Source organism: Haliotis asinina, chromosome 4 (assembly GCF_037392515.1).
Source record: "Haliotis asinina isolate JCU_RB_2024 chromosome 4, JCU_Hal_asi_v2, whole genome shotgun sequence".
Taxonomy (NCBI): Eukaryota; Metazoa; Mollusca; class Gastropoda; order Lepetellida; family Haliotidae; genus Haliotis; species Haliotis asinina.
The window spans coordinates 53,646,179-53,658,560 of record NC_090283.1 but is presented as its reverse complement, the minus strand read 5'-3'; the positions used below and the strand labels follow the sequence as shown (position 1 = coordinate 53,658,560).

The 12,382-nt window shown below is 42.9% G+C and overlaps 1 protein-coding gene across 1 annotated transcript in view; it reads right to left on the bottom strand.

Annotated features, from left to right (window-relative positions):
* LOC137282584 (C-C chemokine receptor type 5-like) overlaps window positions 1-8,285 on the bottom strand; it is a 46,435-nt gene extending 38,150 nt beyond the window's left edge. Inside the window, exon 1 of the mRNA XM_067814355.1 lies at window positions 8,057-8,285. The gene's annotated coding sequence lies outside the window, so the exon portion shown is untranslated. The remainder of the gene's footprint in view (window positions 1-8,056) is intronic.
* Window positions 8,286-12,382: the final 4,097 nt, after the last annotated feature.

The following is a 12,382-nucleotide window of genomic DNA, read 5'->3' as shown; positions in this document are numbered from 1 at the left end:
GGGTAGTTTGAGCTACTTTCATACAACTTTAGTCCTGCGTCCCCCCTCCCCTCCCCCTCCCCCTCCCCCCCAATCCCACTCCAACCCCAACCCTCCAAACACCCAGAGCCATCTCCCCATACCGTTCACCTCTATCTCAAATACGTTATCAAATAAAATGTTTGCAAAAAGAGTGTGAGTGAGTTTAGTTTTACGCCACACTCAGCAATATTCCAGCTATATGGCGGCGGTCTGTAAATAATCGAGTCTGGACCAGACAATCCAGTGGTCCACTGCATGAGCATTGGTCTGCGCAATCGGGATACGGTGCCATGTGTCAACCAAGTCAGCGTGTCTGAGCACCCGATCCCGTTAGTCGTCTCTTACGACAAGCTTAGTCGCTCTGTATGGCAAGCATGGGTTGCTGAAGGCCTGTTCTACCCCGGACCTTCACGGGTAGTTTGCAGTAAGAGGAGGGATCGGAGTCGGTATCACAGACTCGATGAGTGCTGCTTTAGTTGCAATGTCAACTAATGAGTCACCACGGCTGGCCAACCAACTGAAAGACAAGGTTTTATTGGCAAGTAGCAACATCACTACAGGATTCAATTCTGAATAAATTCACCATCACACCTGCGTTGACGGTGTTTAGGTTCATTCCAAACCATCGAATACATTCGACCGGTAATGTATTCATGCAGCGAAAAAGGAATACATTCCGATCCACGATGCATGATTACACTTCTCATAATTCCAACCTAAGGTTTATGTTGCCCACAGCAGCCAGTGTTGTGAAGTCACTGGATTGTCTGCTAGCTCCATTACTTTTCACGAATGGGGCGATGTGTCCAAGTTTCAAATTCAATACTTCACTTTGTCATTTTGACATTTAATTTTAATAACAGAGACATTTTCGACACTTTGAATGTAAATTAATTAGGGTAACATTCTCATAAATCTCCACTCCTTAAAGATAATGTGGATCCGCCTTTCCGGGGCCTCGGATCCATTTTTTGTAGGAAAGGTGAGTTAGTCGCACATTACGCTCTACATCACCTTTGCTGACTTGGCCGATGCACGTGTTCACATGCATAGACGGATGCACATAGTGACAAGCACCAGGTTGTCAAAACGATACTTATTCCAGGTCCCCGTCCCCGGGCGTCATCGAACAGCAACAAAACAAAACTAACAAGAAGGAACCGATGTATCACAAATACTAACACAAAAGCACAAACACTAACCCGTTGTTCTAATGCCGTTGAACACGTAGCACCATCAGTTCCGGGCGTTAGTTCGATCGCCTCCTCAAGCGCCGTGTCAGTAACAGCTCAATCAAATGACGTCCCTCCCTAATGAGCATGACGACTAATTGCGACGTTAGCTTGTCTCAAGCTGTATATTACGACTGAAACATCTCCGAGGAAATAGTTCTAAGGATTGTCTAAGCCTGCCTAATCCATTTTGCTACCAAGGATAATTTGATCAACTATATTAATATTTGTCTGGCAAACTGAATTGACTTTGCTACATTAGCTTAAACTGTTTTACTGAAGTGCCATCTTGGAGAAGCAAGAGAAGCAATTTGTGATACCGTTGAGCCAATGACTTTGTCTTCAGACGCTGTTTAATACGGCGGAGCGGTTAAACGACTGGTCGAGAACTTCAGTCCTTACATTTTTTGTCTAGATTTCATGTTATGATAAATCATTCTTGTCATGGTCTATTATCTGGTCTCAAAATCCAGACACATATATGGTCGTATACATAATATAATCTCGTAAAGAAGCGCAGAGACGTTCCCGACGTCACCCAATCAAAATCATCAAATGTTGCATTGCACATACGTTGAGGAAGTGAATAACAATCCATATGCCCAAATACACAACAGGTCTGGCAGATACACCGTCCTCCAAACAATATTTGTCTGGGGAGAGACACATAGTCCATACATTTCAGAGCATTTAAATGAGCGAGTGGGTGAGAGCGATTTGAACCACATTTTAGTACAGACTTGAGTCAAAACTCACGGGAACAGCTACAGCATGACAAGAACGAAAGCTGTTCACTGTCACTGTGACACTGTTCCGAATTGAAAGTTGACGATGTTTTGACCATTGAACAGTACCCAGGGGTGAACAGTTCACTCTAGTCTTATTTGCAAAAGTCACTTTTACGCTGTTTTACAAAACGAACGGATGCTAACTGACCTATTAACAGCATCCAGTGAGGAGTATAGCCCAGCAATGGACATATTACACTCTCTTACAAACTGAACAGATACAAAATGGCTAACTGCCAGTATACAGCTACCTGCCAGTATACAGCTAACTGCCAGTATACAACTACCTGTCAGTAAACAGCTAACTGCCAGTATACAGCTAACTGCCAGTACACAGCTAACTGCCAGTATACAGTGACGAACAGGTGACGTTGACGTTGCAGTATTCAGTAACACACTGTTTTACAAAACGGAACGGAAGTCAAGTGGCTTATTACCAAAAGACTTCACAAACTGATGAGGAGGAGGAGAAGGAGAGGGTGGATCACGAGGACGAGGACGAGGACGAGGAGGACGAGGACGAGGACGAGGACGAGAACGAGGACGAGGACGAGAACGAGGAGGAGGACGAGGAGGAGGACGAGGACGAGAACGACGAGGACGAGGACGAGGACGAGGACGAGGACGAGGACGAGGACGATTTCCCTAAATGTTCACAAAGCGAGCGAATATGATTTAATCCTCAACCTGAAACCCCGTGAAATAACATAAACTATTATCCAGGGTAGACCGCAAAGCTTCTATGTTTGTTTATTTGCTGAGCGCCGCACTCTGCAGTATTAGAGCTATATGGTGATGGTATCTGAATGATAGTGTAGACCAGACAATCCTGATCAGCAGTGAGAGAGTTTATTTTAACGCCGCCATATCCCAGCTATATGGCGGCGGCCTGGACCAGATAATCCAGTGATCAACAGCATGAGCATCGATCTGCGCAATCGGGATACGATGGCACGTGTCTGCCAAGTTATTTCATTGAGCCTGACCGCCCACTCGCGTTAGTCGCCTCTACCAACAAGCATATTCGCTTTTTATGGCAAGAATTGGTTGCAGAAGGCTTATTCTACCCTGGACCTTCACGGGTGCAGTGATTAACAACAACGGCATGAACATCGGTGTATATATATATATATATACACACACACACACACACACACACACACACACACACACACACACACACACACACACACACACACACACGTGTGTGTGTGTGTGTGTGTGTGTGTAGTGTTAATGATTGTCTATGTGCAGTTGACATTATTTCTTAATAACCTTTGCTTAGACCTAGATTTTTGAACATGAAATAGAGATATGGTTAGGTAATGAAGAGAACATTTCAGTGATAATCCTGTAGTATACGAATCGTGAGACTGGATTAACCGTTGACATCTACATATCTGCGGAAAAGTTGAAAATGAGAAAGATTAGATGGTAAATTGAGATTAGATGGTTGAAGGATTAGATGGTAAATTCAAAATACGTCGGGAAGTCTAGACTTGGTTGAAAATTGAGATGTGAAATTGTTAAAACCCGAGGAGGAGACTGGCCCTGGGCATGCTTTCACAAAGCACTAAGGTGATCTTCAGTCAATGAGGTAACCTAAGTGCAATATTAAAGAAAGACAGTTAAGGTAAACGTTTTAAAGGTTTGCGTCGTGAAAGGAGCAACAGGTCATTTGCATACCAGAGAAGCTGTGCGCTCTCTCTCTCTCTGTGTGTGGTTAGTATATTCTGGTCCGGAGCCTGTTAGGCAAGGCAACTGAGTATAAATAGCTGCTCTATCTTACAAGGCATAACTTATGGTGTTCTCGTGTGTGGCATGACAGAGCGGTAATCGTATGATTATCTTGAGACCGGTTATGAGACCACCCCCTGATCCAGAGTGAAGTATAGATATTCGTGATAAGTGCCCTAACTACACTGGTGAGACTGAATCAGGTTAACCCTTCACAACTGGATCATGTAAACAGACGAAGTGGGCTTCAGCGTAATGTAACGTGTCAGCCATATGAATATTAATCATTCCTTGTCCATCTTGACTAACATCTAGACTCTGAAATGAACAGATGTTGCAACAAATACAGTTCCTTATATCTTCCTGAGATATAATACAATACACCCCAAGGACCGTTTTCATATCCTTAAAATATGGTCATTTAAGAAAAACATGGGGAGAGCGAGTCCAGTTTTACGCCGCACTCACCAATATTTCAGCTAAATGACAACGGTCTGTAACTAATCGCGTCAGTGATCAACAACATGAGCACCGATCTACTCAAACGATGACATGTGTCAACAAGTCAGCGAGCCTGACCACCCGATCCTTTTTAATCGACAATTACAAGCATGAATTTCTGAAGATCAGTTCTAACCCAGATCAGGTGTTAGGATGCACTTAACGGCTGCGACACCCAGTCCCTGGAATTACGGTTCGACAAATACCACTCAGAGTCTCTCAAATATCAAGTTTTGAGGACATACAGAGCCGTCCAACAACCCAGGTGCACAACTGTATTTATCCAGGTGCACAGAACATGGCTGAGCCAAAAAGGACGTCAGGGACATGATTGATGTGCTTGAAGACCTGTGTTTGCATGTATGGTGACAGAATTGTTGCACACTATTACGAGGATAGCAAATGTGGCAAATATACGCTCACCGTCAAAGACGTGGTTCAGGGGGGACGTGGACTGCAGGTGGTCGACGGCGTTCCACCATAGTGAGTGAGTTTAGTTTTATGCCGCGTTTAGCAATATTCCAGCAATGGGGTCCACACATTGTACCCATGTGATGAACTGAACCCGGTCTTCGGCGTAAAAAGGCGAACGCTTCAGTCATCTTGCTACCAAACTGCCTCCGTTTCCACAAGTTTGTCTTGATTGCAACATGGCGTCAAGGCTCCGTGACAGTCAAACTTGTCTTACCGAACAGTCTTAAGAATTTCTACTCAAAGGATGCCTAACAGCCTGTGTAACAGCTCTTTACGATCACTGAGGGCGCGCACTTGCATTTGGCATGCTTAACATTAGGCAGGCGCGGTTCGATTTGGCTGCAGATCACGTCCATTGGCCAGGCAAGAAGTACTTCTAACTGATAAATCAAGACACTGTCGACTTCAAACGCCGTTGAGTTCCAGGAGACACATGCTAGGATTCAATGATAACCTTAATATTATAGAAGTCCACATTTATCACCTGGGTTAAAATCAGTTGTGCTGAAGACACCATCTTATGAAATTTGCGTCAGTGAGTTTTACGTCGAATTAAGCGATGCTCCAGTATCAAGGAGGCCGACTGCCGAATCACAACCACGATCTGTGGTGTATTGTAACATTGTCGGTATAGTTCAAGGGGAAGGAACCTGCAGATTCTACGTGTTGCTAGTGGAAACGCCAGATACAACCAACAGCGAGGCGTACCGACACAGTGGGTGAGTTGTACCTATGGGACACGAACTCGGTCCTTCGGAGTGTCGAGCGAACCCTGTACTCACTTGGAAACACCACCTCCTCGATGGAAATATGACAGCAATTATTCGTTGTAAACATACAACAACTTGGTGAAATAAGGTCGAATTTACATTGCTTACCGTTGTCCTTAAGACAATAGTGTACAGTACACAATCCTGTGCACTTAAAAGAACCCACGAATCCATTGGTATATGACCAGATGGTGGCCACATGAACACGTGCATACACCTAGTTGCGGGTACAGCAACGTGCAGTAAACTTGGACAAAGTGCTGTGCCTATGTGTCCCAGTCCACCCAGCTGTCAAATGGGTACCTCGTTAGGATGAGAGAGCCACAATAAACTCGGTGCGCCCAGTGGCAGCAAGAGTTGTATACTCCCCAGGGAGTTGAGATTGAAATACGATGTGCTGTTGAGATTGACATCCGGTGATCGAGGGAAAATACCTAGCGCCTAGAGAAATTGCCTTGCAGTTTGATTTGTGCGCTATACAAGAACACTTATGATAATAATAATAATGTAAATATTAACAGTAATCAAAAGTATATCGGATATCACCAAAGACTCCTAGTTTCTTCGTGGAGCATACATGTGTGTATAACTACCAATAATGAAACATCAGGATACTGTCCTTATCATTATCAGGAATATATGAGTGAATGAGGGAGTGAGATTTGCTTTACGTTGCTTTTGGCAATATTCAAGCAATATCACACCGGGGGACACATATTGTAGCCATGCGCGGAATCGAACCTTGATCTTGGAGGTAACGAAGGACGCTTTACTTTAACCATTAGGCTACCTCAAGGCTCAGTAATATAAGCACCAGTAGGAAATCATGTATCTTTGAACAAGTACTCGAACTCATGGGATAAAACAGTCCTGATGCTAGTCGTGTGTATTTCCGAAGCACAGTGTGACGTTACCCTGAAGGCCATGTTCGCTAGTTCGTCTGCAAACGTCCCCGGGCGCTGTTGAAGCTCCATCCTGACAACGCATCCTCCTGCAACCTTCAGATCCACCCATAGAAGGGATCTCTTTGAATTCCCATAATACAATTCTCAATAATCCGATGGATCAATCCGAGAAGAAACTGTATAGTTCAAACGCATGTTTCAAAGATATGTGATGTTCTATTCACGTGAGGCTGCTTTGTGAACGACCTCGTAACCTCTGCTGTGGCGCCACAGTACAGTCTCTCACCAGTCTCCGAGTAGCCATGCAGGCACATCTTTCCCACTTCGCTTCTTATAATTGTCTATTTTTATTAGAACGCTTTTGTTGAAGGGCCTTTCTATTATTCAGTTATATCACCATAATCAGTAGTGCAGGTATTGTTAATATTTTTATTGTTAATGTTTTACAGACCCGTGAAGATCCGGGTTACAACTGAGCTTCATCATCCTATGCTTGTCGCATGAGGCGACAGGGATCGGGTACTCAGGCTCAATGACGTATGCGACAGATCCCATCAACTGCATAGATCGATGCTCATGTTACTGACCAATGGTTTGTCCAGAATCGAATATTTGCAGAGCGCCACCATATGGTTGGGATACTGCAGCGTCCGGCGTAAAACTAAACTCACTCACTCACTCACTATTATTTACATTGCAGGTACAGCTGAAGTATTTGAGGTAGGTAGGTTAGGAGAGGTAGAAGTCTTTGTTTGTTTATTAAATTTGGTTGTTGTTTGCAATGGTCATATTATATGCCTGTAGTACAAGTATACGGTAATATACGGTAGAGGTACCTGCAGTAAGAGAGAGTGAGTGGGTTACCATTTAACGTCACATCGGCACTTTTTCGGCCATATAATCTAGCGAAACTGTCGCAAAGGACACAAAACATTAGCAAGTTATCACACTTTAAGTATAAAAACTAACCATTTCAAATGAAAAAAGACTCTAGCCAACACAAAGACCAATAAAACATGTAATACCATTAAAGTACGAGCTATATACAGATCACCCAAGCCAGATCACTGTACTGGGGATCATGGGGAGCAGTAGATGTAGTAGCGAGAGTAGTAGTAGTAGTAGTTAGTGAGTGAGTGAGTTTAGTTTTACGCCGCACTCAGCAATATTCCAGCTATAAGGCGGTGGTTTGTAAATAATCGAGTCTGAACCAGACAATCCAGTGATCAGCAACATGAGCATCGATCTGCGCAATTGGGAACTGATGACATGTGTCAACCAAGACAGCGAGATCTGACCACCCGATCCCGTTAGTCGCCTCTTACGACAAGCACAGTCACCTTTTATGGCAAGCATGGGTTGCAGAAGGCCTTTTCTACCCCGGGACCTTCACGGGTCAGCAGCAGCAGCAGCAGCAGTAGTAGTAGTAGTAGTAGTAGTGTGATGTGCCAACGACAATAAGTCGTCTAAAGGCGCTCTGAATAAAAGTTAAAACAACCGAAGTTGATACCCAACTAATATTCTTTTGTGGACCTAAAGCCGATACAAAGGCCTGAATAGTCGTAGTTCCTATATATTCATAAAGAAATGTACACATCACTTCACATTTGTACAAAGAACCTACTTACCTGAATAAATCAAATCGTAACGCGCTTGCTCAGTATGCCTGCCGTAGCTATATCCGAATGAGAATGTCGGGCGAACACAGAGGCGTGGCGAAACGCCTTCAGACACCGGTACCGCTGTCTAACAGGGATACGTGTTTGATGGTTGAAACATTCCTGTCAGTGTCGACACAACATCACATTGTCTTCAGGAAGGCGGAGCCATAACTCGCCTACCGCAGATCGATCGTCGTTATCCGATTCACTTTTTGACTACCGTGAAAAACAAGCTCAATCGCATGGACGTCGATAGCACTTCGCCGCTCAATACAGAAACTACAGCGAAGGTGCCAGCTGCCTCGTTATCAGCTGCTTGACTGGTCTTTTCACAAACACATTCGGCTGTTGGTTTCGACCTATGGCCATTCTTCTTGGATACTGGACATTTATAAAGGATGTTGGTAGCGGCGCCTGGCTTGCTGATAGGAATTATCGATCAATATATTATAAGTTCGTCGCGTGTGTACTCTCAGATGACGTGGTAATTGTCAGCACCTGTAATCAAAGTATGGGCGGGATCGGATTAGACTGGTGTCGAGCATACAATTGTTAACTTTTTCAATTATTGTGATATTGTTTCACTTAATCATCTCAAGTTAAATGTCATACGGAAAGGGTGTGAGCATTTTCGAAATCAAAGGTTGTTCTTTATAATGTTCTGCTCCATTTGGAATGTGTCAAACAACGAAATAGTTTCAATTTATCAATTATCGTTATAATGTTTTCTTAATCGTCTAAATTTACATTCCACATGGAAAAGGGGTGGGAGTATTCGAAATCAAAGGTGATTTTTTTCGATGTTCTGCTCCATTTGGAATTTGTCAACCGCAGAAATGGTTTTAATTTATCAATTATTGTTATGATGTTCAACTTAAACATCCAAAGTTACATTCCACAAGGAACGGGTGGAAGTATTAAAAAATAACTTCTGCTACGTCCGGGCTGAGATATGAAGACAGCCCACATTCTTTGACAAAATGGACACATGACATAACAGGAAAACTTTCGTACTCAAGCGTACACAATGTACGTAAGCATTTGAACATAGTTGAAACATTGCCTTTAGTTCCTACAAAATCAGAAAACTGGTTCGAGTCACTGGTTCGTGGTCTCTTTTGAATGCAGACATGCCAGGTGTAATTCTGTATTATTTCAAACTACAAACAGTGGAACGTGGGATGTTTTTGGGATGCTACTGACAGCAGAGCCATTCTTACACGGTTCGTACACGCTTCGTCAATACCAGGTGTCACCACTGAATTTCCTTTCAAATACTTTTCACTGCATTTTGCCTATGTTGTGCCCAGTATCATCTAATCTATTTTCGTAGGCCATGGAAACTGGTTATTCCCGAGTGTTCTCGCTTTATATGTCACTAAATCTCGGCCGTAATATTATGGATAAGGCCGGCCGAACGCAACTTTGGTCAATAATAACGGCGTGCTGTGTTCCTCTGGGATGACTTAAAGTGCCATGATATCATGTTTAACACGAAACCTATGGCCACAGGGTGATGAATCTTGACTGGGCTCAGTACATGGACGAGCGATGCAACTATGCAAGACATCCATGGTGAATCTTGAACAGGATAAGTAAATGGACGATAGATGTGACTATGCAAGACATTCATGGTGAATATGACATAGGATCAAAAATCGGACGGGAGATGCAACTATGTAACACACCCATGGTAAATATGGAATTGGTGAGTGATTAGGTTTTCCAGATATAAGGCGGTGGTTTGTAAATAATCGAGTCTGGACCAGACAATCCAGTGATCAACAACATGAGCATCGATTTGCGCAATTGGGAACCGATGACATGTGTCAACCAAGTCAGCGCGCCTGACCACCCGATCCCGTTAGTCGCCTCTTACGACAAGCATAGTCGCCTTTTATGGCAAGCATGGGTTGCTGAAGGCCTATTCTAAACCGGGACCTTCCCGGGTCCTTTTTACTGAAGACTAGTATATACTTTCCATCGTTCTTTGAAATCAATACAATCATACGCATTGCCAAGAATTATCTCAGCTGGTTGCTACGACCTACTAAGCCTCTTGGTAGGCAGCACAAGATAATGTCACATAGGTCATTAGAATATTTGTTGCTATGTACTAAAATGTTGAGGTTGATGGGGGTAACGTGAGGAGACACACTGGAGTGTCTAAAGACAAGACAATGAATCTTAGAACATGATGAAATATTTAGGATGGATTTGTTTTCTTAATATAGGTCAAAGCTGTAAAAATAGGTTTAGCCTCGGCAGTAAGGACGCATTGTCTGGGATTTTGGAGAAGCAAGTCTTGTATTGTATTACACATTCACACCACGGGATCCATCTGAAAAATGATCTATGATTTGTTTGGGTTATTTTGGTTTAGTTAGTGCGGGTAAGGCCAACCGTTGTCTTCACTACCTGTCAGGTAACATTGGTGAATATAGACCTCTCAGATTTTCAAATAGCCTTCGAATAACACAATCGAATGCTAGGTTTGACTGTTTAGAAACACAACTAATTAATGGTATATGTCTGAAATGGATGATTGGTCAGGCTTTAGTAACGAAATGATAGTGGCATTGCTCCACCAACTATTTTCAAAAGCGTTTTCAAAGATGTACGAGGCATGTGTTTCATGGGCCTGATAATGAATGTCATCTGCTCCTACTGCAGAGACATGATATGCCCAAGGACAGATTGTAGTTCTTGAAGAGAAAATATTTCGATGTATTCCTCTCCATTAGCGGATTTTAAATTGACTGGTTTCCTTTCCTGTTTCTGTTGTATCTGGGGGGCTCGGAATGGTGTGCCAACGTTCCGCCAAGTTTGTTTTCGATTTGAGATTTATTTGCAAATACAGTCAGGTGGATGCCAGAGTTATTAAATCTCAGTCCCTTGATCTTTTCATGTACGGCAGCTTGTACATTGGTGGAAGGAAATCTCTTTGGATGCACATTTTTTCCATGATTAAAATTTGTATTTGCTTACAAGTACATCGTCCCCTGGCAATGTAACACTATTGAGGTCAGGAACGAGAGGATGTCGAGGGATATATTTTTCATTGTTTGTACTTTGGTAACAATTAGTGTCAAACCATGTTTTCCTTGAATGATTATTTCCGGAGGCCATCGGAAATCTTTCGTCTCCATTTAGTAGATGAGATAATGTCAGGGAAATTGTCATGTTTTAGTTTTCACAGTAATACACTGCAGTAGATCCCAAGATGGAGAGATGCCATTAATAACAGCACATGTGAAACAGCTTTTGCTATCTAACAAAATGAAGATCAGGATGTTTCGGCCCAGGACAATCAACAAGGATACGTGCAGGAAGTTCAGGATTACCATACTTGCCCATCATCTTCTGAGTACTTCGCTCTCACCAAGCTGACAGTTTGACAAAGATGATATTAACTTGATATCAGATTTTTTGCGGAACATTAAATGCAAAGGGAGGGTGGGTGTGAAGGTGATTTCTGATGTGCCTACCTGATATTGTTCGAACGGGGGAACATCCAACTCTCTTAATCATAAGCATACGGTGTAGTGTTACTACAGTGTGTTGACTTTATCTGAGACACATGATTTACTTACTAACATAAAATTTAATAACTGCAACAAAACCAAGTTTGGCACTGTCACATGACATCGACAGACCTGCTCTTATGATTTGTCTCATAATTTTGGACACCCAAATTAAACATGTTGTTTTTTGTTGTTGTCAATTTTCGCTAGTTTTTTTACGAGGGTCGACCACTTGCTGGTAGAACAAATTTGCAGAAGCCAGTGTCATTGAGTTCGAATCCCGGTTCCACAGTAAAGAAGTTACGTTTGTCAGCACTTATTGAGATTTTCTAAAATGGTCTACAGTTAAATGCTTGCTACTCCTATGGCTTTCCCTACAAACCGATCTGATAAATTAAACATGAAATTTTAACACCATATCTTTGATCCTCATTGTGTAAACGAAAGAGTTATTCAGGAACGCCGTTGAAAACGCGGGCTGTTTACTTCCCGTAAATAATCGAGTAAAATCTTGGCGTGAGATCGAACAGGTGCCGGAATTGCCTACGAAGATGTGTGGGCGGTGAACATCTAACATTTATTCATATTGAGATCACAGATTAGAATGGCCATAGATCAGCGATGTGAGGGCGAGTTCACACAGACGGTGGTGTTTCCATTACCTCTGAACGCATAAGCCACAAAAGTGACATTTTGAGGAATATACAGGCTGGTAAAATGTGTTTTCCATGTGATGCTGGACACCCGTCCTTTTATATGCCCCGTCTGT